Source organism: Oryx dammah, unplaced genomic scaffold (assembly GCF_014754425.2).
Source record: "Oryx dammah isolate SB20612 unplaced genomic scaffold, SCBI_Odam_1.1 HiC_scaffold_2, whole genome shotgun sequence".
In the NCBI taxonomy this organism is placed as follows: domain Eukaryota; kingdom Metazoa; phylum Chordata; class Mammalia; order Artiodactyla; family Bovidae; genus Oryx; species Oryx dammah.
This window is the reverse complement of record NW_024070186.1, coordinates 61,267,032-61,295,030: the sequence shown is the minus strand read 5'-3', so window position 1 is coordinate 61,295,030 and position 27,999 is coordinate 61,267,032. Positions and strand designations below refer to the sequence as shown.

The 27,999-nt window shown below is 40.8% G+C and overlaps 1 protein-coding gene across 4 annotated transcripts in view; it reads left to right on the top strand.

Moving 5' to 3' along the window:
* PLD1 (phospholipase D1) overlaps positions 1 to 27,999 on the top strand; it is a 231,167-nt gene that overhangs the window by 50,882 nt on the left and 152,286 nt on the right. Inside the window, exon 1 of one of the 4 annotated variants that reach the window (XM_040248799.1) lies at positions 11,413 to 11,562. The exons of 2 other annotated variants lie outside the window; for them this stretch is intronic. The gene's annotated coding sequence lies outside the window, so the exon portion shown is untranslated. Of the gene's footprint in view, positions 1 to 11,412; positions 11,563 to 27,999 lie in introns of those variants that run through there. One more of the 4 variants, XM_040248779.1, reaches the window with a different exon arrangement.

The window sequence follows — 27,999 nt, the reverse complement described above, 5'->3', positions numbered from 1 at the left end:
TTGTACACATTTTAGAATTAGCTTGTCAATTTCTACAAAAAGCCCAGTGAAATGATCATGATTGGGTTTCTTGAACTTATAGATCAGTTTGTGGAAAACCTATTTAGTCTTTTAATCCATGAACATGGTATGTCCCTTTATTAGATCTTTAATTTCTCTCAGCGATGTCTTGTAGTCACAGTTTCATCTGAACCTACTCCTTTTAGGTTTTGTGCCCAAATTCCCCTGAAGCCACTCTTGTTGAGGTCACCAGTGGCCTCCGTGCTGCTGTGTCTGATGGTCAGTTCAGTTTTCCCCTTCCTTTCAGCTGCCTTTGAAATAATTGATCACTCTATCCTTGAAGCATTTTGTTCATTTTCTTCCTGACATTTAGATGTTAGAGGTCCCTGGGCCTCAGTCTTCAGAGTTCTGTCCTTTATCCATTATCAGTCATTTCTCATGGTGTGACTATGTTATATAAAGCCATCACAGTGTCTAAAGCCATAAGACTCCCAATTTCATACCTCAATCCTTTATCCAGGACTTAAATGTACAAACCCCAGACTTATATATTCAACTTCCTACCCATCTTCATTTGGAGATCTAAAGGGTATCTCAAACTTAACCATTCCAAATGGAACTCATGATTTGCCTTTGAAATGTCTTGCACCTTCTGACTCCCTACCATCCACCATGTTCCCCAACTCAGTAACTGGACTTTTATCCTTGTTGCTCATATATCAGTCTTACAGTCTTCCTTGGCACCTCTTTCTTTCACACTGTGCATCACCCTGTAACCAGGAAAGGTTAATTTTGAATTCACAGTGGATCTGCTCTGTCACTTTAACCCTTATCTTGCTGCTTTTGTTATTATGCATGTGTGTGTGTGTGTTAAGTGGCTTCAGTCATGTCTGACTCTTTGCAACCCTGTGTACTGTAGCCCACCAGGCTCCTCTGTTCGTGGGACTCTGTAGGCAAGAATACTGGAGTGGGTTGCCATACCATCCAGGGGATCTTCCCGACCCAGGGATCAAACCCACGTGTCTTATGTCTCCTGCATTGGCAGGTGGATTCTTTACCACTGGACCACTTGGGTGTCTCAAGGCTTCCCACCTGGGCTTCCCAGGTGGCACTAGTATTCATGGGGCCACAGTCCATGGGGTTGCAGAATCAGACATGACTGAGCGCAGCACATTTCACATTCGCTGTTATAGGCATACGTGTTGTCCTGCCTCAGGAGGATACCCTGCCCCTGCCCACCTGTAAAGAACTATGACATTCTTAAATTCTTTGTCTGGCAAATGGCTCAGCATCTGGTACCCCTTGACTCCTGCTTACCAGGGTGGCCTAGAAATTCACATTTGGGTAGGCCAGAATCACAGATAGATGTGGCATCTTTGTTGATATGACAGGAGATGCTCCGTTTTACACCACTCAAGAAATGACTGTAAGGAAATGAAACTAACACATCTCTCTGCCTGAGGCTTGCCATTTTAGGAGATATTTGCGAGGATTGAATAGTCTTTTTGTTTCCTCACCTCCCCCATCTCTGATCCATTAAAGAACCTAGCATCCAGGCCCCAGTGAGATGACTATTTTGAGGCATTAGCCTGTCACCTTTGCAGGGGGCGCTTCGCAGAAAGAGGCAGTGTAACTTCCCTCAGCAAAGCCGAGAGGTCCCGAAGAGAGGTGAGCCTGCTGTCCGCCAACCCAGCCCCTCAGCAAGCAAGATACAATCAGACCCTACATGGGTTCCGTCTGAGCAGTTCCGCTTTATTTTCACAAACTCTTGGTTTATATAGACAAGCAAGGGGTTCTGCGAGGGCCCACCCATAGTTGCACCAATCACGTTAAAGGTCAAATTGTAATATGCCATAGTTACACGAATCACGTTAAAGGTCAAATTATAATATGCCATAGTTGCATCAATCACGTTAAAGGTCAAATTATAATATGTCATAGCACCAATCACGTTAAAGGTCAAATCTTAATATACCATAGTTGCACCAATCATGTTAAAGGTCAAGTCGTCATGCGCTTCATTGTAACAGGAGTCTATGGTGATCACGCACTGTCCACGTGCACGGAAATCAAGAGAGCCAATCAAAAACTGTAACATAGACCACGCCCCTATCTCTTCCGCTGGACGCCATCTTAGTTTCCGACCACAAAAGCTAGCTCCTTTTTTTTTTAAGCTTTCCCACGTAGGACCCCACAACCTTCTCAGTCAGCCACCTCCTGAATAAAGCCCCTTCCTTGTCCCAACACCTCCTCTCAGATTTATTGGCCTGTAGTGTCGGGAGCAGAGTGAGCTTGGACTCGGTAACAACCCTACATTAGAAAACCCTCTTGGCTCTATCATAGAGCTCTGTCTACTTCTTAGCCATCACTCTACTCCAAGCCACCATCATCTCCACCTGGTTTACTCCAACATTCTTCTAAGTAATCTGCTTTGTCTCACTCTATTCTTTATATAACTTGAGTCACCTTTAAAAATGTTTAATCAGAGGAGCATTTCACTCCCATGATTAAAACCTTCTAGAACCTATTATATTTAGGGGGAAGAAAACTTCTGCAATTGTTTAAAAAGCCTTAGATCAGACTTCTCTATTCACTCTTTGACTTCACTCCATTCTGTTACTCTTTCTTTCACAATGCTCTTGACTTCATTGGCTTTTTTGTTGTTCTTGCACATTCTAAGCTGCTTTTTGCCTCAGGGCCTTTGTGATTTCTGTTTCTTCTGCCTATAACCTTTGCCCTAATTATAAATCTTGTTACTTTATTTCATTCTGGTCTCTGCTTAAGTGTCAGCTCCCCAGAGGGGCCTTTTTTGGCCACCCTATGTAAGGAGAGTGTCCCCTCACCCCATTGCTCTCCACTTGTTTACTCTACTTTGGTTTTCTTCTTAGCACTTAGCATTATCTGGTTTAATATGTGTTTTATTTGTTAATTGTCTGTTTCCTAGTAGAATACATACAAACTCCCTGAGGTCAGGGACTTTCTACTTTGAAGGGTTAATACTGTTACCAGTACTTGTCACATAGTAAGTGCTCTATAAATTTATGTTGATGAATGACTGTGGGCAAGTTAAACTTGCCGGCCTCATTTTCTTCATCTGAGAAACGGGGGAAATAATGGTATTTACCTTATACAGCAAATGTGAATGCCAAATAAGATATTGGGTGTAATAAGACATTGTGGCAATAGTGTTGGCTGATGTGATTATGACTGCTATTCAGTAACGTAAATGATCTAGGACTTTGCTGGTGGTGCAGTGGATACTAATCCACTTGCCAATGCGGGGGACACGGGTTGACCCCTGGTCCGGGAAGATTCCACATGCTGTGGTGACACGTGCCGCAGCTACTGAAAACTGAACACCTGGACCCTGTGCTCTGCACCTAGAGAAGCCGCTGCCACGGGAAGCCTGCACACCGCCAGTGGAGACAGCCCTCGCAAAGCATCAAAGACCCAGCGCAGCCAAGAATAAATAAAATATGTACACGATTGAAATCTCTTACGATTAACCAACAGATACTTACGCTATGTAGGGTGGACTTTGCCTGCTGTATACTTTTTACAGTGGTTGATTTCAGAAGTATAACTTACAATCCAGTTATTGGTAATTTAGTTGGAGGGAATAGACATAAGTACATGAAAAGTCAAATGCCAAGTGAAAGTTGCTCAGTTGTGTCCAATTCTTTGCGACCCCATAGACTTAATAGTCCATGGAATTCTCCAGGCCAGAATATTGGAGTGGGTAGCTTTTCCCTTCTCCGGGGGATCTTCCCAACCCAAGGATAGAACCCAGGTCTCCCACATTACAGGCAGATTCTTTACCAGCTGAGCCACAAAGGGAAGCCCAAGAATACTGAAGTGGGTAGCCTATCCCTTCTCAGTGGATCTTCCCGACCCAGGCAGATTCTTTACCAACTGAGCTATGAGGGAAGCCCTAAATGCCATCGAATATTTAAATAACCAATCAAGACAACAGAACAAATGTTATCATATTAATAGTTGTCTAATACATTTGCTGATGATTGCTCTAGGTCTAAGAAATAAAATAAAAGCTTTTTATTTTTTATAAAAATAAAAAGCTTTTTTTTTTTTTTAACTAGAGTTGCCTGAGGAGGCTTCATGGAGCATGTGGATTTGGACTGCCTCTTGAAATGCTGGGGAGGATTTTAATCCTTTATTGGCCATGAGGTGGATGGGCATCAAAGGTGGCGCAGTGACATAAACCCTAAGAACTAGGGGAGGTAAAGAATGTAATAAATCGGTTTGGCAGGAGGGAGAGGTCTTGTGAGGAAGCAGTTTGAGAGCAGCACAAAGAAAACAAGGTAGGAATGAAAGCAAATGATTCAGGCTCCAGGAACTGCCAGGGTGACAGGAAGCCCGTCCTTACTTGGGCTGGACAAGCAAGGAAGGAAGTGCTTCTGGGTGGTTAGGAAGAAGGTAACGCATCACAGGCTTGCCATTGCCAGCTTCACTCCCTTCTCCCCCACAGCACAAGTGCCCTAGGGTGTTACTCTCTGATGCCCAGACAGTGGGCTGGCTTGCGAAGTCCACGTGTCCATGTATCCAAGGAGAGGCAGCCACAGGAGGACACTGCTCTTCTGTTCCCAGAGCCTGTAAGATAACTTTGAACTCTTTTTTTTTTTTTATCCACAAGAATTCCCACTCCAAGTGGCTATGACTCAAAGGCAAGGGACAGTTTTCACTACAATTTCTTATTTAAAAGAGTAGAAAAACTACATACAAAAACTTAGTATTGCATTTGGGTTTCCTGCATCATTGGGAAGGGGTAGGAGGTGGGAGGGAGGTTCCAGAGGGAGGGAACATTTGTGTATCTATGTCTGATTCATGTTTATGTATGGCAGAAACCCACACAATATTGTAATTATCATGCAATTTAAAATAAAATTTTTTTAAAGACTAGAGAAACTTAGAAATTAAAGGCCAACCAATAAACATAATAATTTACATTTTAATATGCATATTAAGAAATATTCAATTTTTTCACTCAGTAGTGGATGAAAGTGGGAAAAGAGCATGTTAAGCATTTCCTTCTTTTTTAGAAGAATATAAAGAAGTAGACTAAGGAACAAATAAAAATATTCATATATTTGTTCAAAAAAAAGAGAGAAATACTCAGGTTTTTTTCTGAACAATATGAAAGAGAAGTGTATGTCACCCTAAAATATGCTACTTAGGTGTATTGATTATTTTGACTTAAAGTTATTTAAGAAACAGCTGATACAAGAATACTCTGATGCTCCTTTGTCTCCCTGAGAGCAGGAGATAAATCTCCCAGGTGGAAGGGATCTTCCCTGTACCAGGAGGGTTGAAGGCATCCTCATTGCCAGAGACAGGGAATTCAGGGCCAAGAGGGTTGTATAAACAAACTTTGTTACTTCACTGATTTGCTGGACCAAGCCCAAACCCTTGTATTTTGTCATTTCTTCACAAATTTATTGTTTCTTTTGTCTAAAAATTATAAAAGCTACCTTCTTTGGCTACTTCTTTGCATCCCACATTTTTATCAGCTCTCATATATACAAAATTAGTTTTTCTCTTATTAATCTATCAATTTAATTATTAGACCAGCCAAAGAACTTAGAAGGGAAAAATTTTCCACTCCTACAAGCATATTTGGTCAGTCATGTATAGCCATCTTCTCATTATCATGTAAAAGGAAACACCTTATATGGGAAGAGGCCAGAGTAACCTGTGAACTGATCAGATTGTTTTTTAAAAAGATAGGTTACCTAACCAACTATGAGATAAAATTTGCTTTAATAATATAATTTTATGTAGATTTGCATCAGTCTAAAAGAATGTCTGTGTGTCCATTAAGTTTTTTTGTTATCAGCAAGTTAATAAATGTAACCTTTTGGAGCATTAGAACAGATTTCAGAGCAATTTGTAGTAATTAAGAAAATGATCCTGTAAAAATAAGAGAATCAAAATAAAACAAACAAAGATGCAGAACAGATATGAGCCATGACAGATGTGGCAGAATAGGGAATGGACATGAAGACAATAAGACACATTGTTGTTAACACAGCCCTGACAACACGTGTCTCAGATTAAATAATGAATGCGGTTGGTGGGCATAGCCAGGAGAGAACAGAGAGCACATTGTTTTAGCCTGTCTATCTATTTTCAGACTAATTGCTTAAGTATAGGCTTCTGTTCTGGTTACAACCAGAGGAAAATCAAACAGTTGAAATACTGTAAGTCCTGTAATTCACCCCCATCACAAATCAAAATTAAATAAGAGTTAAGAGCAAAGCATCCAAGTAAATTGTTAGGCCTGCCTGCAAATGGAAGCCTGAAGAGAAGCAGGATCTACTTGTGCACTCACTCTTTCGTCCTCTCCTGATCAGGTTCTAGCTAATGTGATATAAGGGCTTGTCATCGCCTCTTCTGCGCTCAGGACTACAGCTTCAGCTCCGTAGGGTGGGGCGGCAGATCCCAGGTTCCATGCCTGGGACTGGCCCAAGGAGTGGTGTCTTCTTGGGCAGCGGCTTCTCTGAGGTTTCAGGCAGATTGGTATCACCTGCCTTTTCCTACTTACTACTGGGTCTTTGTGATGAGCTAGTGAGCTGTAACCTGTGAAAGTACTGTGTTGACACAAATGAAGGGATTCTGTTTTTATTGTTTTAGAGTGTAGAGTTGGTGGAGGAAAGAACACAAATCAGTATCCTGGATTTGAATCCTGGTCATCTCATACTCCATCTCCCCTCTTCTGAATTCTTTAAGTGTCTTCCTGTGTTACCCGCCCCCGACCCTTTGCATCAGATGTTCTTTGCTCTTTTGAGAGTTTGCAAGGACCTCTTTGGCATTCTAGTGAAGCTAATGAATCCCTTTACAGAATAATGTTTAATGCATTAAATTAAATGCATACATTTAAGTGAATAAAATTAGAGGTTCTAGGCATTTCTGCAGTAAACATCTTTGCCATAAAGCAGTTTTACTGCACAACTAATTGGCCGTAAGGCAGTTTTGCCGTAAAACAGAAAGTGACTGGTTGACAATTGGTTTCAACTGTGTTATAGCAACTTGATAGAAAATATAGTGATAAGAAAACTTCACTGAAGTGTGAAATAAGAGAGTGTAAAGCCAGACTGAATATTGTACTAGCAAATGATAACAACAGTTTGCTAATCATTTCATGGGCACAGCCATCTCTCTCTTGTCAGAACCAAAAGTTCACCAACCTATGGCAAATATAAAAGCAGAGGCTAGTAATACATGACACTGTTTGAGAGTATCACGTATCGACTCTTTAGCTCATTTAGATACAACATCTCATCTTGTAATGTCGCCTTTACCAGATTTATCACTCAATATTAGAAGTTGAAGGCAAAGGGAGACTCAAACTCCTCCAATATCCCCAGAATAAATGGTTCCATGATTCTTGGTAAGTTTTATGAAAATGGTGACATTTTTTGTTATTTGATAGTGCAGAACATGATGTAGACAGAATTTTGGTATTTGGCACAGAATCTGGCTTAGGTGATTTGGTGAAATGAGGACTGTCACGTAACATTTAATGTAGTCCAGATACGCGCTGCTTTATATATATGTTTGTATATGTTACATATATGTAAGCATCCCTTGTCTGTTCATTCTGCTTACAGGGAAATCTGAAGAGTCTTACAGCAGGTTTTTCTTTATGCCATGGAGATGTATGTCCAACATTAGACCCTGCATCATTAATGATTGACTTTGAGAAAGGAAGTATCATTGCTTTCAGAATGTTTCAAGTAGTTTTAAGGTTTTGTTATTAGTTTTTCAAGCTTCATTATGTCCTTTTTAATGTCCCTATTTTAATTTATTTTCATGATTTTGTCTTTTATGGTAAAGCTGTCCTACAGCCAATTAGTTGCAAGGCAAAAGTTCTTGCAGCAAAGATTCTTAAGAGAAAATACCAGACTGCATAGAGTTACGAAAGAAACCAATTAGACTGATATACAGTTATCAGTATACCAAAAAAGTAATAACATAATATCCACCCCTTATTGATAGACTCCAAAAACCACCTCCTTGTCTTGTCCATCCCACCCCTCCTTCTGCCAGCCGACTCTTCCTCTGTGTGCCCAATTCTGTTGGTGGCATTAACAACTTCCACATGGCTCAGGCCCCAAACCCAGCTTGAGCAATTAAGTGAGCATTGCTGCTGCCAGGATTACTGCCCCAGTCTCCTTGATAATATCTGTGGGAGTGTTAACTTGTATATTTTAAAGCACTGATATGTCATTTCCTTTACCTGGAATGTCTTCTAAACTTCTGCTTACCTTGCAGGGTCTAGTTCCTCCTTACTTCTCTTTCCAACACACACATCTGGTCACATTATGGTTTAAAATCTCTTGGTGATGCCTCTTTATCTCCATGATGTGACATCAGAGGACTCCTATCTCCCTCACAGAGTTTCTTCTGTTGGTCTCCCAGCCTCACCAGGCTGCCTGTGGTCCCTCTGGTGGCCTGCTTCCCACTTCCCCCTTTGCCTTGGCAGGCTGAGTGAGTGCCCTCTGCTTGGGGAATCCCTCACCCACCTTATGGCCTCCAAGTCTCGGTTCTGTGGCTGCTTGGCTGGGCTGCCTTTCCCAGCCAGCACTATCACAAGGACTGTCCACAGAAAGTTCTTGTCCAACCATATCCTGCTCCCTTTCATTTGACCAGAGTCTGGCAGAGTTTCACAAGTGGTATGCACGGAGGGGGACAGCATTATTATCGTACGTGATTAGCAGCACTGACTTTAGAGCCAGATGACCTGCGTTCTAGTCCCAGTTCCACCACTCGCTGTTTGATCTTGGCAAGGTACTTACTCTTTAGAGGCCTCAGGTTTCTCATCTGTGAAAGTGGCAAAATAATAGATTGGTGTGATTTAAATGAATTAATCTCTTGAAGTACTTTAGAACCATGCCTAGCTTATTCTAAGAGCTTAAATATTAGCTATCAATTTTAGTTTCAATAAGTTTTGTAATATTAGTCTTAGTTTCAGTAACATGGCTTGGGCTCATTTAAAAGTCACATCCTATTATACTTTTATTTTTGCTGGAGTTTTATTAAAGACTGTCATGTAATTCAAAACCCAGTGTTTAATTGTTCTTCATCTCTGCTGAGGATATCAGAACATCGATTTTAACAGAAATAATTTATATTAGACAAAAGGAAATACTGTTTGAAAGAAAGATAGGAAGAATCCTGGGGATATAGCATCTTAACAGAATGATGGAGACACAGTCCCACCAGCAGTTAGCTAGCTGAGTTGGGATGTATCCAGGGTTCTTACATTTCAGAGATTATACTGGTCTCACAGGAATTTTTCTCGGAGCCCTTTGGGTAAAGGAGAGATCAATATTATTTATCAGAATATGTCTCTGGGAATGCAAATCATTATATATGCTTGCAAACCAGATCCACAGGTTTTGAATGTAATTATAATACTTTTTCTTTTGCATGAATATTTTCATACCCTCTGTAAATACTCTGGTCTGTGGGAAAGAAACTTTTCATGATTCATACCACACATTGTCTGTGACGTTAATGTGCTCTTATAACTCATCCTTTTCTTCCCCTTCTTTTTTTTTCCAATGGCCAGTATTTCCCCTGAGGTTTAATTATTTCAGCCTATTCTTGGTTTTGCCACCAGGTGGGGCACTGGCTCCTTTATAACGCATGGGCCAAAGTCTTGAGGCTGGTTTTTTCATTGAGGTGGCTGCCTTGCTCCCTCTCATTCTGAACTGACTCCTGGAGAAACTGTTGAGCTCTGACCCTGGGAGTGGATGGGGGAGGGCGGAGGGCGAATATTAGATCCGAGGGAGTTACAGGGCTTTTCATGCTTGATTTTGTTGAGCTAATATGCTAATGACTTATGTTTCACAGGTTTTGAGTAACTTGGATTTTACCATAAATACATGTAAATCTACTTGGCAACAAAACAGTCAAGTGTTATTAAAGTACGTGGTTGCTGCTGCTGCTAAGTCGCTTCAGTCGTGTCCGACTCTGTGCGACGCCAGAGACAGCAGCCCACCAGACTCCCCCGTCCCTGGGATTCTCCAGGCAAGAACACTGGAGTGGGCTGCCATTTCCTTCTCCAATGCATGAAAGTGAAAAGTGAAAGTGAAGTCGCTCAGTCATGTCGGACTCTTTTCGATCCCATGGACTGCAGCCCACCAGGCTCCTAGTAAGTGGTTAGTACTGCAAATTTTCCTTGGGAATATTTGGTCCCATCTTTATGGCTCAGAAGAAACATTGAGTTTGGTAATCTTGACTATTGTGTTAAACAGGTCTTCTGAAAATAAGGTAGAAATCATGGAAACAAGAATTAAAACTGCTCTTGGTGTTGAAAACTTGGGAAAAATTGTGTATACCATGAGCACTTTATGTTAAAAAGCAAAGCGTGGATTTTTAATTCTTTCTTAAGAAGCAGTGTGTTGGAACATTATTTTTTAAAATAAATGCCTTAAGGAAACTATCAATTGTGTTTTTTAGAATGAAAAATAAATTTCTTATTTTAAAATCATAGTGAGTCATATTAAGCTCTAGTTTAAACAATTATAAAACTACCAAAAAAACTTTTTTGTTTTATAAAATAACCTAACTGTAGATGGTAGAATTGAATTACAAGTAATTTTCAGATTTATAGACACCATGTCAGACTCAGAAGTTAGATAGTTCTTTGATAAGTTTTCCCCCTGAACTTTAACTTTTAGACTTCAGTGATTAATGAGGTTTTTTCCTTATTTAATGTATTTTAAGAGACTTCCCTGGTGGCAGTAGTAAAGAATCTGCCTGCCAATGAAGGAGGTGCAGTTTCAGTCCCTGGGTCAGGAAGATCCTTTGGAGTATGAAATCACAACCCACTTCAGTATTCTTGCCTGGAGAATCCCATGGACAGAGGAGCCATGGGATTGCAAAAAAGAGCCGACCTGACTTGATAACTAAACAACAACAACAGTAGATTTCAAAAATGTAGGAATAGTGATAGTGTGTAACTTTGATTCTCAGAAACAATAACTTAATATGGTCCCTCTTAAGCAATGTGAAATTGTAGTGCTATACGTTCCAACACCACCACCACCAACTTGGGCAACAATATAAAACTCATTTCATGGCCCTAGTTGAGGGCAGACTGTATTCTTCTTGTTTAAAATGAATGAGTCACTTTGAGACAACATCTGAAGGGAGAGAAAGGAGTGAGAATGCTCTTTGTTTAAGTTGGTGTGTTACAGCTTTCTTGGGCAGCAAGTACAAAAACGAAGCCTGAAGTCTTAGCTCATTCTGTACATGGATTTTATTTCTCACAGCAGCCCAGTGTCTATTTAACATATGGGAGTGGTTTCAAGTTCATTACTAAAGCTTATAGGCTAAAGTGCTTTGTGGGCTTGGCTACGACTTAAGTTGCCTTTGGGGAGTCAGCCAAAAACGGGGCTTGCTTTCCTGTGTCTTTGGATTCTCCGGGTGGTCAGTTTCTTTTCCCCTCTCAGCTGTCAGCTGCTCTGGAGATTAGTTTCATAGTAAGGATTCTTTCTTTAAAGCAATATGAAGCGACCAGTTTCACGGGGGCACCAGGTTAGTAAATAACATTTTGAACTTTCTGCTTCATGTGTCAGACTTTCTTTCTGTTCTCACGGGGCAATGACATGACAGTCGGCATGGCATTTTGTGCTGTTGCTGCATTTTTTTAGAAACTAATTTTCATTGATCCTATGGAGGTCTGAGGTTTATAGTCTTCCTTATCATATCTGCATTGCTGGACAATATTAAATGCAGTAGGAAGCCATGAAGTAATGACTGGTTTGTATTAGATGTGCAGTCTAGAAATCTGTGCTTGTTTGTATGCATTTTCAGTTCCTTTTTCAGAATTCCTTTCATTGTATTTCTCATGATGTCTTCTAGCAATAGCTATGATGTTATACATGGTTTATTTTACTTTTTGGAGCACGAGGCAACAGTGTGCTGTGTCCCAGCCAGCATGCAAGCTTGTCTGATGTATGGTTTTCTCTAGGGCCTACTACTTACAGTTAAAGGAACCAGAATATCATTTTAATTTTCTTTTTGAAAAGCCTGGCATTTTTCTAGAATGCCTCAGAAAATACCTGTGTAATAGTTGACATGGACAGACTGCACAGGTGGATCAAGCTGAACAGAATCCCTTCCTTAGTCATCACTGTTTTTCTTCTTAAGTAATTCCTCAGGATTGAAGATTACTCTAGGAGTAAATATGACAGTCAAAACGGAGTGTGCCTTGTAAGGCATGAAATCATCGCTAATAGTATTAAAATGAAATTAAGTCAATAGAGTAAAGTGTCAACAGAATATCTTCCTTAATTTCATTAACTTAGACATCTCGAGAGCAATTTTACCTTTGTTCACTTGTCACCAAAGCAATCTGGTATTAAATAGTTTCACAAGAGTAGTTCAATTTGATGATATTTTCAATTTTGTATATGAAGCACTTATGAAGTGTAAGTGTTCTTATTAAGTATACTGGGTTTTATGCAACTTTGGGTGTGGTTTAGTTCAAGGTAAGCACTAGTGTTTTAAAATATGTGAATATACTTCTATTATTACCATTTTAATCTCCTCTTTCTTTTCCCTGTTGGGAAATACAGTGTTTCAGAAAGGGTCTGTTCTCTCATGTTCTCTTCTGTCTAAAAATATAAAACTGAGGGAGAAGGAAGACAGAAATAGATATTAAACTTAGAAAAATCTCTGAGGTGATTTGCTAAACTTTAAAGTTCCCAGTCCTATCTCTGCTGAGGCTGAAGTTACAAAGTTATGTCTGCATGCCATCTCAGGATTGCAAAACGGACTGGACTTTATCCCCTCTGAGACACAGTTGTATAGCTGTATTATTGCCCGTGTCTGCAGATATTTTCTTCAACAGTAAATCCGAAAAAAGAAAAAAAGCAGAGATTGCTGTGATTTGCTTAATATTAATATGTGTTAGTACTGCATAATGCTATTATTATTAAATACTATTAACTTAAGATTTTAAAGAAGACTTTTGTCAATCTGAATATGGCTGCTCCCTGATTTTACAGGACAGTGTTAAGACAGTCTGCTTGTTGATCACTCGTTTGTGCTTAATTGGCATGGATAAGTCTTAAAAAGCTCACGTCAGACACATTTATGTCTGGTAGGTCTCAATTTCTACCTTCCCAAGTGCTTCACAGCTTTTTCTTCTGCAGATGTTAACCAAACAAAACACTACTGATGAGAAACAGAAAAAAACAAACAAACAAACAACGTGACAAAGGATAGAATAAGAGAGGAAACTCTGTAAAAACCAGATTTTAGGGTTTTCCTAAAGAGTATCCATTACAGTAAGCTTCCTCCAAACATGACAGGAAAGAAAGACTGTACAAGAGAGTGCTCAAAACCTGTAACTTGGGATCGAAGCAAATCTTACTCCCGATTCCAGGCTTAGCACACACATTGGAGTTCTCGTTCTCATCTTGCCAGACTGGTTTACTTTTGTTACATCTCTGCCTTTTGGCTAAAATCAAGTAGAGACGGGCATTTTTCCCATTCCATATCAGGTTAAACTCTGAGCCGATTAAATTTTATCCAACATGCTTTCTTGTTAACAGTCAGAAGTACTCCAGATGCCTCATAAATCTCAGATGGTTATGAACAGTTTATGTTCCAGAAGCATGTGATCTTTATTTCCTTTTAAAACAAAGCTTAGATTCAAAGTTGGAGACAAATCCTAGGGCAGATTATTTCAACACAAATTGGCCCGTACCCCAAACATTGGGAATGATGGATGTCACTAGAAAATAAGGACTCAGAGGAAAGAAATGAATAATCAGGAGGAAAGATGATATTAGGAGTTGGTTTTCTGACTTCTGAACCTTGATAAATGTTCACCTATCAGCCGGGTCTGTTCATGTCCCAGATCAGTCTCATTCCTGCCCGTAAGCTTGATCTTCAGTGTGCATGTTTAGGGAGCTGTCAGCTGTTGATTTAGTTTCTGGTCTTGTCAAATTCGTGTATGGCCACCTTTGCCTTTTTCATGCCTAACTCCCTGAATTCTTGTTCCCAGCCCTGCTCATTGAAGGTGCCCACGTGAATGGGTCTTGTGCTTACGTTATCAGCAACTCAGACAGAAGGCAAGAGGTGCTGTGATAGCACCCACCTCAGAAATTCACTATTTTAGTAATGACAGTATGTACTAACTTGCCAGAGGGATTGCAAAGGCTGAGGACAGATTCTCTTCCCAGGGCTGATCTGACCATAGACATCCCCCATTCCCTCTTTCCTTCTAGAGAACCCAAATTCAGTTTGACCTTCTGGCATTTCTGGACGTGATGATATTAGTAATCATGGCAGGAGGAGTAGAGGCAAGGTAATAGTAATAGTAACAGCTAACACTCAAAAAGCATTTCCTAACGGTCATCCCTTGTGTCAGCCTCTTATTTAATCTTCACAACAACCCTAAGACGTCAATTGTCTTTATTATCCCCACTTTACAGTTGATGAAACTGTCCCAGGGAGTTACATAATTTGTCCCAAGTCATAACAACTAGTTGGCAGTAATATTGTTGTGCTTCAGAGAGACGATGTGGTGGGGAAGAAATGGAGTGAGAAGTTGATGTCTTTGGAAAGTATAATCCAATCCTTATTACTGAGAAGCAGCCATGAAATACTGTTATCTGTGCTGCCCTTCCTACTCAAAGATGCTCCTGTTGACCCACCATCAACCAGTAAGGCATGTCCTTTGTGTTCTTTTTCCCCTGGGTGGGGGTTGAGCTTGTGCTCTGCTTTCTCACATGTTCTGCTGGTGATGAGTGGAGAGAACCAGCGGCCAAGCCGAATGCAGAGCTTGGTCAGTGGTCAGTAAAAGAGACCAATGGTGACCAGTCCCTGTGGAGAATAAGCCCACAGTGTTAAAAACTGTCTTTTAACTGCATAAGCTAATCTTGGAACTTTTGAGACTTTTTAGGGCTAAAATAATAAAACCACTAAGACTCAAACCTGGGCCTTTTGCTTGTTTAGCTTTTATTTGGCCTGAATGAGTGGTGTCCTCTTCATTCCTGACCAGTATGATTTCCTGCTGACAATCAAAGTTCTGGTTGTTTTGTCATTCCTGAAGGCTTTCTGAAGTTTAGTGGGAAGCCAAGAATATGAAACATGTATTTCCTTTAAAAACATGAATGTGCATTTGAAAATGTTGTGCAAATAGCTTACTCGAGATTTGGCCAAAGCTTAAACATGTGGCAAATAAGTTTGGAATCTTTAAAAATACAGTCCATAGGTTAAGGAGTTAAATTTAAAAAAAGAAATCAGACAATAATTCTAACCATTGGATTGGGAAGTACTTTATCTTCCTAAAACCAATAGTTGTTGTTTAGTCATTAAGTTGTGTCTGACTCTTTTTTGCAACCCCACGGACTGTAGTCAGTCAGGCTCCTCTGTCCATGGGGTTTCCCAGGCAAGAATACTGGAGTGGCTTGCCATTTCCTTCTCCAGGAGATCTTCCCAACCCAGGGATCAAACCAGCATCTCCTGCAATGGCAGATGGGTTCTTTACAACTGAGCCACTTGGGAAGCCAAAAACCAATAGAGGAAATCACAAAAGGATTAGGGCAGTAGATTGGAATTTTCCAGATAGGAGTGCAAAAGCTTTAACTACAAAAATATTCATTGAAGTATTATTTATTATCATGAAAAGTTGGTAACAATTGAAATACACACTAGAAGAAAATTGCACAATGGATCATTAGGCTGCTATTACTACTTAGGAAAAATTATCAGGGGAGGGAATGGTGGTGACAGATATTTAAGTTAAAACACTGGGTCTCAAACTATTTGTGTCTCTCATACTTGGCCATGTTTAAAATATATCTCTCTGTATGTGTTATTCTTAGGGAGATAGCAGAAGGGATGGTCATCTCAGGTTAGTAGGGATTTAGGGATTATTTTAAAGGTAGGAATTTCTGGCAGTTTTAATTTTCTTCTTATATTCTTCTGCATGTTAATATTTATGTTTCCTTTCAGTTCAGTTCAGTCCCTTTATATTTGAAAAATATATAAATTATTCATGGAAAGAGAAAAATGAAGACAAGATATACAAAAATTTAATACTAACTTAACATCACCCATAATCTATTTAAGATGGTAGCTCTAAGAATGATTTTAATTTTCTCAAATAGTTTGTAAATTTAAGGTTTCCTTTAAGAGGAGTTTATGTTTTATAATAAAAATTAAAATAGATGAGGAATTAGGTTAGAGTTGAGGCCAGATAAATTTCTATAAAGGAGAGGATATTTTTATTCTGAGGAGCAATTATTTTGCTGCATTTATACAGCTGCCTTTATTTTGAGGAGGGCATGGCAACCCACTCCAGTATTCTTGCCTGGAGAATCCCAAGGATAGAGGACCCTGGAAGGCTACAATCCATAGAGTCGCAGAGTTGGACACGACTGAAGCTACTTAGCATGCATGCATTCATTATTTTAGGAAACTGCCTTTTGATTTTTATGTACTAGGTTTAAAATCTTAGTCAGATGTTATAGCTAATAAAATTATAAGATAGATAGGTTATTAAATAAGGGCTGTGGGAAGAAGTACACTTAAATACTTGAGACATCAGTCCAAGAAAGACACTCATGATTTCCAGTGTGTCCAGATGTCTTGATAACAATTCCTTTGTCCAAGGGCTGTTGCTGGTGTTTAGAATGGGACATGGGGCTTCCCAGGTGGCTCAGTGGTAAAGAATCCACCTGCAATACAATAGACACAGGAGACACAGGTTCAGTCCTTGGGTCGGGAAGATCCCCTGGAGAAGGAAATGGCAACCCACTCCAGTACTCTTGCCTGGCAAATCCCATGGACAGAGGAGCCTGGTGGGCTGCAGTCCATGGTGTTGCAAGAGTTGGAAATGCCTGAGCACACACATGCATACCCAATGAGACAAATCAGCACACTGAGACAGTCCTTTGAAGATACGATTTGACTGGAATGTTGAAAGTGGAAAAGAACCTTGGAGTAGTTGACTTCATTCTTCCCCCTCGTCCTATTCCAGATGAGGTCCCGGAAGCCCAGAATGATTGAGATCCCGAGGTTCTAGTTGACTTGATTGGAATCTTTGGGAGCCTTTAGAGGTCATTTGATTCCCATGTTGCTGCTATTTTTAATATTTCTGTCTTACAAACATTTTAGTAATAAGGAATGAAACTATGTTTCCATTTTCCCTGGGTTGGTAAAAATCAAAAGCTAATACCATTCAGCACTAACCTCATAACACTGGAGAAAGAAGCTGAAGGCTCAGTGTGGCTTCCAAGGAAAACTGACCAGCTTCACAGGTGTGGTCTTTATTCTCATCGTTGTTGTTCGAACATTTTGTTCTTGGATAAAGGCTTACTTAATGCACATCTGGTTCCCATGTTTATTCTGGAAGACAGTAGCCACAGGGAGTCACTGAAGATCATTGGACACCGAACCCTGGGAATTATGTTTTAGCAGCTTTATTGAAATTGTGTATTGTGTAATTTACACATCACAGGGTTAACCCCTTCAAATCATACAATTCTGTTTCCTTTAGTGTATTTACAGAGTTGTATAACCGTGTGTACTGTGCTTAGTTGCTCAGTCATGTCCGACTGTTTGTGACCCCATGGACTGTAGCCCACCAGGCTCCTCTGTCCATGGGGATTCTCCAAGCAAGAGTACTGGAGTTGGTTGTCATGCCCTCCTCCAGGGGATCTTCTCAACCCAAGAATTAAACCTGGGTCTCCTGCTTTGCAAGCAGATTCTTTACCAGCTGAACTACCAGGGAAGCCCTGTATATCCATCACCATAACCTAATTTTAGGACATTTTCGGCACCCCCAAAAGAAACCTTGAACCCATTCTCTCAGCGCTAGGCAACCACTATTCTGCTTTCTGCCTTTCTAGATTTTCCATTCTGAACATTTCATTTGAATAGAATCATACAGGTGAGAAAGCTGGAAATTTTAATGTGATGGTCAAAGACCACTTCGGTGCACATGACCTGGTTACTGTATGGCCCCTTTCTTCTCAACAGTGTCCTGAAATGTAAGATCGAAGCCAAATGAAATCACTGTTGTCACCTATTTACTAGATTAAATGGCTTATTCTTGTTTTCTGGAGTCCCTACATTTAAGATTTAAATAAAAATGTTTAGTATTCAAATTTTTAAAATATGTGGGAGTACATATCTATTAATATGTGATCGTTGTAGGCCATGTTACAAAATTGTTAGGTTCAACCACTGCTTGTTAGTTGGAATCTTGAGTGAAAACTGGACTTCTGTAAGACTCAATTTCCTTATCTATAAAATGAGGATTATAATACTAGTATTAACCTTTCAGAGTTCTTCTGAGTACTAAATGAAATAATTTATATATAAGGCCTCCCAAAGTACCTGATGCACAATGCGTGTTAAGTGAATGTTACCTATTGTTGTTATGAGTGTCATTTATAATAAACTATAGAAGTTATTTTATTTCATTCTTTCTGACATCATCTATTAAGGATCATCATCTACTAAGGATTTGAGTTGGTCTGCAAGAATATTTGCATACCATTAAACACATACACCCACTCTCACAGGAATAAAAGCCAGGGATGATAAGGTTACTAGAAGGACAATATCAAGGAAATAATAACCAGAGCAACAAGAGCTAACATTTATAGATAGCAGGTTATGAATGCACATTTCTTTAGTGTTTTTCCTGGTGAGCTGAGGGAATATTGCCAGATCAAAAATGGGCAGAGACATTCACATAAGTGTCCCAGGCTAGGACATAGGAGGGAGCTTGATGGTCTCTAGTCTACCTCGACTTATACCCCAAGCATTAGACATAGCCAGATATGACAGCTTGGTTTGGTGTAGATACTCACAGTGTGAAGATGAGTTCTCCATCTCACAGTATGGATAGCCACTGGTTATTAAGCGCTTACCATGAGCTAAGCTACAATTAGAACCTGAAGTGACTCCAAAACTAGATAATTGTGAAGTAAACTTCTCTACTCCAGACAACCAGTTTCTTTGTTAATAGTCCTTCTTTAAAGAATGTTCTTGTATATATCAAGCTGAAATGTACAATCTCATAGGCACCCTGCTTTCCAATTCTTATAATACCTTCTACATGGAGAAGCAAAGACCTAATCAGATTGTTCCCCAGATATCTGAAAACAATTGTCATGGCCCTCACCCTGCCTCACTCTGCTGCTCACACATGCAGGATAATGTTATTGATCTTTAGGTTAGGTAGTCCAACATACTATCACTGTTCATTTTTCTTGGAATGTGCTTTCTCTTCTGTGCTCAGTAAGGGCTTCCCTGGTGGCTCAGTGGTAAAGAATCCACCTTGCTGCAGAAGATCTGGGTTCAGTCCCTGGGTCAGGAAGATCTCCTGGAGGGAGTGCATGGCAACCCACTCCAGTATTCTTGCCTGAAGAATCCCATGGACAGAGGAGCATGGCAGACTACAGTCCATAAAGTCGCAAAGAGCTGGACACAACTGAAATGACTGAGCATGCACACACACGTGCTCAGTGAACTCCTACCCAGCCTTCGAGATTCCTTGCCAGTGTGCCTTTCCAGCAGTAACCGTCCCCATACCTTAGGTTGAGTGACTCCTCCTCTGAGCTCCTACTGCACTTCTTACATGCTAAGAATTAGCTCTTAAAAGCCTGTCTCCTCCCCTGGACTGTGAGCTTCTGATGAGAGCTGTTAACCTTTGTGCTCCTAAACTCCATTCTACCACCTGACTCATGGTAGTTGCTCAACACTGTGGAAGAGAGAATTTTGATCTTATGTTACGTGAATTCCTAACTATACCTGGTTTTACAGAGTTTTCAATTATAAGAAATGATTTGACAAAAGGAGTTTGCCATCAGTTCAGTTCAGTTCAAGTCGTGTCCGACTCTGTGACCCCATGAATCGCAGCACGCCAGGCCTCCCTGTCCATCACCATCTCCCGGAGTTCGCTCAGACTCACATCCGTCGAGTCCGTGATGCCATCAAGCCATCTCATCCTCGGTCGTCCCCTTCTCCTCCTGCCCCCAATCCCTCCCAGCATCAGAGTCTTTTCCAATGAGTCAGCTCTTCACATGAGGTGGCCAAAGTACTGGAGCTTCAACTTTAGCATCATTCCTTCCAAAAAAATCCCAGGGTTGATCTCCTTCAGAAGAAGCTGAAGTTGAATGGTTTTATGAAGACCTACAAGACCTTTTAGAACTAACACCCCAAAAAAAGATGTCCTTTTCATTATAGGGGACTGGAATGCAAAAGTAGGAAGTCAAGAAACACCTGGAGTAACAGGCAAATTTGGCCTTGGAATGCAGAATGAAGCAGGGTAAAGACTAACAGAGTTTTGCCAAGAAAATGCACTGGTCATAGCAAACACCCTCTTCCAACAACACAAGAGAAGACTCTACACATGGACATCACCAGATGGTCAACACTGAAATCAGATTGATTATATTCTTTGCAGCCAAAAATGGAGAAGCTCTATACAGTCAACAAAAACAAGACCAGGAGCTGACTGTGGCTTAGATCATGAACTCCTTATTGCCAAATTCAGACTCAAATAGAAGAAAGCATGGAAAACCACTAGACCATTCAGATATGACCTAAATCAAATCCCTTATGATTATACAGTGAAAGTGAGAAATAGATTTAAGGGCCTAGATCTGATAGATAGAGTGCCTGATGAACTATGGACTGAGGTTCGTGACATTGTACAGGAGACAGGGATCAAGACCATCCCCATGGAAAAGAAATGCAAAATAGCAAAATGGCTGTCTGGGGAGGCCTTACAAATAGCTGTGAAAAGAAGAGAGAAGAAAAGCAAAGGAGAAAAGGAAAGATATAAGCATCTGAATGCAGAGTTCCAAAGAATAGCAAGAAGAGATAAGAAAGCCTTCTTCAGCAATCAATGCAAAGAAATAGAGGAAAACAACAGAATGGGAAAGACTAGAGATCTCTTCAAGAAAATTAGAGATACCAAGGGAACATTTCATGCAAAGATGTGGTTGATAAAGGACAGAAATGGTATGGACCTAACAGAAGCAGAAGATATTAAGAAGAGGTGGCAAGAATACACAGAAGAACTGTACAAAAAAGATCTTCATGACCCAGATAATCATGATGGTGTGATCACTCACCTAGAGCCAGACATCCTGGAATGTGAAGTCAAGTGGGCCTTAGAAAGCATCACTACGAACAAAGCTAGTGGAGGTGATGGAATTCCAGTGGAGCTATTTCAAATCCTGAAAGATGATGCTGTGAAAGTGCTGCACTCAATATGCCAGCAAATTTGGAAAATTCAGCAGTGGCCACCGGACTGGAAAAGGTCAGTTTTCATTCCAATCCCAAAGAAAGGCAATGCCAAAGAATGCTCAACCTACCGCACAATTGCACTCATCTCACATGCTAGTAAAGTAATGCTCAAAATTCTCCAAGCCAGGCTTCAGCAATACATGAACCGTGAACTTCCTGATGTTCAAGCTGGTTTTAGAAAAGGCAGAGGAACCAGAGATTAAATTGCCAGCATCCGCTGGATCATGGAAAAAAGCAAGAGAGTTCCTGAAAAACATCTATTTCTGCTTTATTGACTATGCCAAAGCCTTTGACTGTGTGGATCACAATACGCTGTGGAAAATTCTGAAAGAGATGGGAATACCAGTACACCTGACCTGCCTCTTGAGAAACCTATATGCAGGTCAGGAAGCAACAGTTAGAACTGGACATGGAACAACAGACTGGTTCCAAATAGGAAAAGGAGTACGTCAAGGCTGTATATTGTCACCCTGCTTATTTAACTTATAAGCAGAGTACATCATGAGAAACGCTGGACTGGAAGAAACACCAGTTGGAAACAAGATTGCCGGGAGAAATATCAATCACCTCAGATATGCAGATGACACCACCCTTATGGCAGAAAGTGAAGAGGAGCTAAAAAGCCTCTTGATGAAAGTGAAAGAGGAGAGTGAAAAAGTTGGCTTAAAGCTCAACATTCAGAAAACGAAGATCATGGCATCCGGTCCCATCACTCCATGGGAAATAGATGGGGAAACAGTGTAAACCGTGGCTGACTTTATTTTGGGGGGCTCCAAAATCACTGCAGATGGTGGGTGACTGCAGCCATGAAATTAAAAGACACTTGCTCCTTGGAAGAAAAGTTATGAGCAACCTAGATAGTATATTCAAAGCAGAGACATTACTTTGCCGACTAAGGTCCATCTAGTCAAGGCTATGGTTTTTCCAGTGGTCATGTATGCATGTGAGAGTTGGACTGTGAAGAAGGCTGAGCGCCGAAGAATTGATGCTTTTGAACTGTGGTGTTGGAGAAGACTCTTGAGAGTCTCTTGGACTGCAAGGAGATTGAGCCATAGCCTATGGCTTCTCTTGGACCCAAAGTAGCATCATCTGGGGAGTAAGACTGAAGCCCTTCAGTAGGTTGGTTACTGAGCTATTCATCTTCACCTGGTAGAAGTATCCACTGATCACCTGATGTAAACAAGGCACTTGTTTGTTGCAAAAGGTTAATACCAACCACCTTTCATCAGAGAAATTTAGATAAAATGATTGCAACACTGATGATGTAGTTGAATCACAAAGTTCACAGTAAGCTTAAACCAGGGTTCATAAATGTTGATAAGTTATAGTCCAAAGTTACACATCCGTTTTACTCTGGGATCTTAGCAGGTTTTCATAGAGTATGGATAAAAATTATTCCCTAAAGCATGGATAGAGGCTTAACTTAAGGTATGTAACTGGGGCAAGAAGGCCTACATCTGAAGGAAAGAATGTGGATCTCACCAAGGCTTTGCTGTCATTTGTAAAACTGGCCTGCACCTTAAATGGACTCATTAGAGTTGAACCAGAACATTTAGTAGGGCAGGCGCTGGCACTGCCTCTTGCCGCCCAAGTTCAAATCCGTCAGTTTTCATCTAAACTGCATCTTTACCTCCCATGTGAGTTGCTACAATACTGGACACCCCAGTGAATCCATCTTCTCCTCCCTTTGCTTTTTGCCAGGTTCATGGTTTTGTGCTAGCTTTTCCCTAGACAGTGGAGCCCCAGCTGGTGGAGGCTGAGGGGGCCACTTCTGCTCAGGGTGGTCCCCAGAAGTCTGGCCTGGGTTTGGAGGAGGAAGAGTCAGACTTGGTATTCTAAAGCTGAAGAGGACACAGGGTGCAGCCTCTGAGACCAAGAAGGAGGCTTTTCTGGAGCAAGCTGACACGGTACCATCCAGGCACTGATGGAGCACTTCCTGTTTTAGGAAGCTCTCCATTCACCAGGACTCTTTCACTCCTAGAGAGCTCAAAGAGAAAGCATTCTCATTTCTGTTCAGCTTAAAAACTCCAGCTTGTTTCAACCCTTCCTTATGTCATGTTTTCAGACTTCTTCAACCTGGTCCCTATTCTCTGAGTATCCATGGTTTGCCTTTGTTGTTCTGTGGCTTCAGTCAGGTCCAAGTGTAAACTGACCAGCAAGCTGGAATTGTTGGCTGCCTCTCTGGGTTCTGGGAACCCACCTGCCAATGCAGGAGACTTAAGAGATGTGGTTTCAATCCCTGGGTTGGGAAGATCTCCTGGAGAAGAGCATGGCAACCCACTCCAGTATTCTTACCTGGAGAATTCCATGGCCAGAGGAACCAGTGGGCTAGAGCCAATAAGATTGCAAAGGGCCAGACACGACTGAAGCAATGTATCCTAAGAGTGTATCAGTTCTTCATAATCAATGTTAACATGTGCCATTTGCGGGGGACAGTCACTATTTTCAAGGCAACGTGCTGAAGTCCCTTATATACCTGATGTTATTTAGTCTTCACAATGATACTAAGGTCAGTGTTACTATTGTATTTCCTTGACTCTAAAACACTGTTCATGACAAGATAATACCGTCAATTAAATTTCAGCTTTTCGGGGAAAAATAGAGAGAGAAAAATGCCATCTTGTTAAACGGAGACATAAAATGCAATAGTCATGCCAGTTTCAGAAAAGTTAAATGTGTATTGGGCGAACAGGGACAGAAAGCACATCTGAGAATCAAAGAAATATGTTATCTTCCCTCTGGAGATGAGGAGCCTGTCGACTGGAAAAAATACATGCAACCTAAAAGTTGAAAGTTAGGTTTTATTTGGTAGGAATGTTTGGACTCTAGCCAGAGTCCTGACTCCCTCTCTCCTGATGGGAGACAGAGAGCTGACTCCAAAGAGGAAGGGGAGGATCCAGGCTACATACAAGTTTTGCAGCAAGGGGCAGGTAATCTGAATATTAAAAGATTATTGTTAAATTAAGAAGAGTTAAATTTCTCACATGAAAAGATTTAGTAATCTTCTGTGTAAGGGAAGATGCAAACATCTGAGCTTGCCAGAATCATTTCTTTTGTATACATCTATACTGGGGCCAATCCTGCTTTCTTTATTGTTCATTTCCTAATGGCCACCTCTCACATTCCCCTAGCTCCCCAGCGCTACTGGGGAGAAAATAGCTGATGGCTTTGTTTCACCTGGGCTTAGATATTTGCATTTGGAAGAGGCTTGTTTCCCAGCAGATCACAGAGCAGAAACATTTCATTTCACTTAAGAAATTTGAGTGACTTATTGCAGTCTGTGGGCTTCCCTGGTGGCTCAGATGGTAAAAAAAAAAAAAAAAAAAAAAAAAATCAGCTTGCAATGCAGGAGACCCAGGTTCAAATCAAGGGGAAGATCCCCTGGAGGAGGGCATGGCAACCCAGTCCAGTATTCTTGCCTGGGGAATCCCATGAATAGAGGAGCCTGGCGGGCTATAGTCTGCTGCTGCTGCTGCTAAGTCGCTTCAGTCGTGTCCAACTCTGTGCAACCCCATAGACAGCAGCCCACCAGGCTCCCCTGTCCCTGGGATTCTCCAGGCAAGAACACTGGAGTGGGTTGCCATTTCCTTCTCCAGTGCATGAAAGTGAAAAGTGAAATCGCTCATTCGTGTCCGACTCTTAGCGACACCATGGTCTGCAGCCTACCAGGCTCCTCCGTCCGTGGGATTTTCCAGGCAAGAGTAGTGGAGTGGGGTGCCATTGCCTTCTCCGAGGCTACGGTCTATGGGGTCACAAAGAGTCGGACACGCCTGAGCCACTAACGCTTTCCCTTTCACTGCCGGCTGTAGAAGGGAGAACCGATTCAGACCAGCTCTGCTGACTGTGGTATGTGTTCCCACCATTCTTGTTGCTTCCTCCTCAGGAGCCTTGAAGTGAAACTGGTTCATCCTAGATCCCCAGGGCTTTTTCACAAAACGGCTGCTAATCTGGGCAACCACTGTCTGTACCTGTGAGTGTTTAAACCTAAATGCAGATGTCTGCGTTTGTCCTTGGCAGTGAACCACTTTCTGTATGTCCCTTTCTCTGTATTTTTAACGTGTGGTCACCAGATCAAAGACCATAAATATTTTGTGACTCTACAAACATAGCACTAAATTTTGCTCCAAAGTGGTGGATTTATGAACAGTGCCAGCGGCAGTGAGGTTGGGTTAGCACAGTTGTAGCTGGTTTTCAGTATGGTCCATTGCTGGCCTCATTGAGATTGGGAATTTAGGTTTCTTGTAGGAAACTCTTGTATATTTGATTCTCTCATGGGACCCCTCAGGCCTCTACACACCCCATCATTGACTGACTCAGGCCTGTGGGTTACGCCGTCAATGCTTCTTGGTGTTAATACATGTCTTCCTGTTTCTGTAGTTTCTGAACTCAACTCTGAATCAGAATCCTTAGGGCTGCACTGCTCTAAACTTTGCTCTGCTTCCTGCTTGCTCTCTAACTTTGAGCATGCCCAAATCCTCTCTTTGTCTTTATTGTAAAACCCTGACTTATTTGATGGAGTTTGTATAGAATCTCTGAATTCAGAGGACAATTCTTGATGGTAACAGAATTTAAGTGGGTTGAGTACTAAAAGCATTTCTTTTTTCAGATGCACTGTGGTGAAAGCAAGCCTTCCAGGAGATATCTGGATGGTTACTTAGCAAGAAATCCATTCTGATTGTTCTAGTTCTCCCTAGATGAAGACAGGAGGAAGTAGAAATTGTCAAGAATATATAGTTGAAAGTTTGAAAGAAAAGAAACTGTCTAATAGATTTCAAATGGCTGAGAGCATAGAACTGAAGAAGAGAATGGATTTCCACCTGTGTGGGGCACATTTAGTGCCAGGAGGCATAGAATTGCGACTAGGAAAGGACTGTATTTTTTTTTGTTTTAAAAGTGGAAATAAAGACAAAAGTGACCTGTATATCTCACTTCCTACTAAAATAACTTTTAGTCATGTGTGTGACTTTTAGTTATGTGGAGCTACTGGGGTTTTATAACTCTGTTTAAGTGAGTAAGAAATAGTGAGTAAAAATTAGCTCCTTCAGATGCTTGTTTAGATTCTGACTCAGCACAACACAACGCATATCTCTCGTGAGAGAAGAGTTGCTGTCTTATACTTTTTGGCCAAAAATATAGGCTACTTTCTGTCTAGAAATATAGGTGTGTGTTTTGAAAAGAAAGCCATAAGCCATATTGAAATAGCTCAAGTTTATTTATTTAAAATTTTTTTAAAATTTAAATTTATTTATTTTAATTGGAGGCTAATTACTTTACAATATTGTATTGGTTTTGCCATACATCAACATGAATCCGCCACAGGTATACACGTGTTCCCCATCCTGAACCCTCCTCCCTCCTCCCTCCCCGTACCATGGCGATTCGTTTCATATGTAATATTATACATCTTTCAATGCCATTCTCCCAAATCATCCTACCCTCTCCCTCTCCCACAGAGTCCAAAAGACTGTTCTATACATCGGTGTCTCTTTTGCTCTCTCTCATACAGGGTTATTATACCATCTTTCTAAATTCCAGATATATGCATTAGTATACTGTATTGGTGTTTTTCTTTCTGGCTTACTTCACTCTGTATAATCGGCTCCAGTTTCATCCACCTCATTAGAACTGATTCAAATGTATTCTTTTTAATGGCTGAGTAATACTCCATTGTGTATATGTACCACAGCTTTCTTATCCATTCGTCTGCTCGTGGACATCTAGGTTGCTTCCATGTCCTGGCTATTATAAACAGTACTGCGATGAACATTGGGGTATACGTGTCTCTTTCAATTCTGGTTTCCTCCGTGTGTATGCCCAGCAGTGGGATTGCTGGGTCATAAGGCAGTTCTATTTCCAGTTTTTTAAGGAATCTCCACACTGTTCTCCATAGTGGCTGTACTAGTTTGCATTCCCACCAACAGTGTAAGAGGGTTCCCTTTTCTCCACACCCTCCCCAGCATTTATTGCTTGTAGACTTTTGGATCACAGCCATTCTGACTGGCATGAAATGGTACCTCATTGTGGTTTTGATTTGCATTTCTCTGATAATGAGTGATGTTGAGCATCTTTTCATGTGTTTGTTAGCCATCTGTATGTCTTCTTTGGAGAAATGTCTATTTAGTTCTTTGGCCCATTTTTTTGATTGGGTTGTTTATTTTTCTGGGATTGAGCTGTAGGAGTTGCTTGCATATTTTTGAGATTAGTTGTTTGTCAGTTGCTTCATTTGCTATTATTTTCTCCCATTCCGAAGCCTGTCTTTTCACCTTGCTTATAGTTTCTTTTGTTGTGCAGAAGCTTTTAATTAGGTCCCATTTGTTTATTTTTGCTTTTATTTCCAATATTCTGGGAGGTGGGTCATAGAGGGTCCTGCTGTGATTTATGTTGGAGAGTGTTTTGCCTATGTTCTCCTCTAAGAGTTTTATAGTTTCTGGTCTTATGTTTAGATCTTTAATCCATTTTGAGTTTATTTTTGTGTGTGGTGTTAGAAAGTGCTCTAGTTTCATTCTTTTACAAGTGGTTGACCAGTTTTCCCAGCACCCCTTGTTAAAGAGATTGGCTTTAATCCATTGTATATTCTTGCCTCCTTTGTCAAAGATAAGGTGTCCTTAGGTGTGTGGATTTATCTCTGGGCTTTCTATTTTGTTCCATTGATCTATATTTCTGTCTTTGTGCCAGTACCATACTGTCTTG